The following is a 306-nucleotide window of genomic DNA, read 5'->3' on the forward strand; positions in this document are numbered from 1 at the left end:
ATGCCTGGAGGGCATGGGGGTCCGTGCGGGGAAAGGGGGAGCTGGCGCCCAGGTGGGGCCCCATGGGCGGCCTCCTGCTCCCCCGGGCAGCGTGCCAAGGCTGGCAGGCGGTGCTGACCTGCTCACGCACCAGGCCCCCAGCAGCGCCCAGCAGGAGAGGGGCCGGCCCTCCCCCGCACCCCAGGGCAGAGAGTGTGATTTAACATGACAGGCTGTTTACTTTGGCCACCAAAGAGAAAGGTCTCCTTTCAACAGATTTCAAAGTCAGCCGGTCTGCGACCACAGGGGAAGCAGAGATTTTAAAAC

At 64.4% G+C, this 306-nt stretch overlaps 1 protein-coding gene across 1 annotated transcript in view; it reads left to right on the plus strand.

Moving 5' to 3' along the window:
* The window catches only part of CROCC2 (ciliary rootlet coiled-coil, rootletin family member 2), a 47,911-nt gene that overhangs the window by 28,404 nt on the left and 19,201 nt on the right, over nucleotides 1-306 (plus strand). The window lies entirely within an intron of this gene.

Source organism: Pteropus medius, unplaced genomic scaffold (genome assembly GCF_902729225.1).
Source record: "Pteropus medius unplaced genomic scaffold, Ma_sr-lr_union100, whole genome shotgun sequence".
In the NCBI taxonomy this organism is placed as follows: Eukaryota; Metazoa; Chordata; class Mammalia; order Chiroptera; family Pteropodidae; genus Pteropus; species Pteropus medius.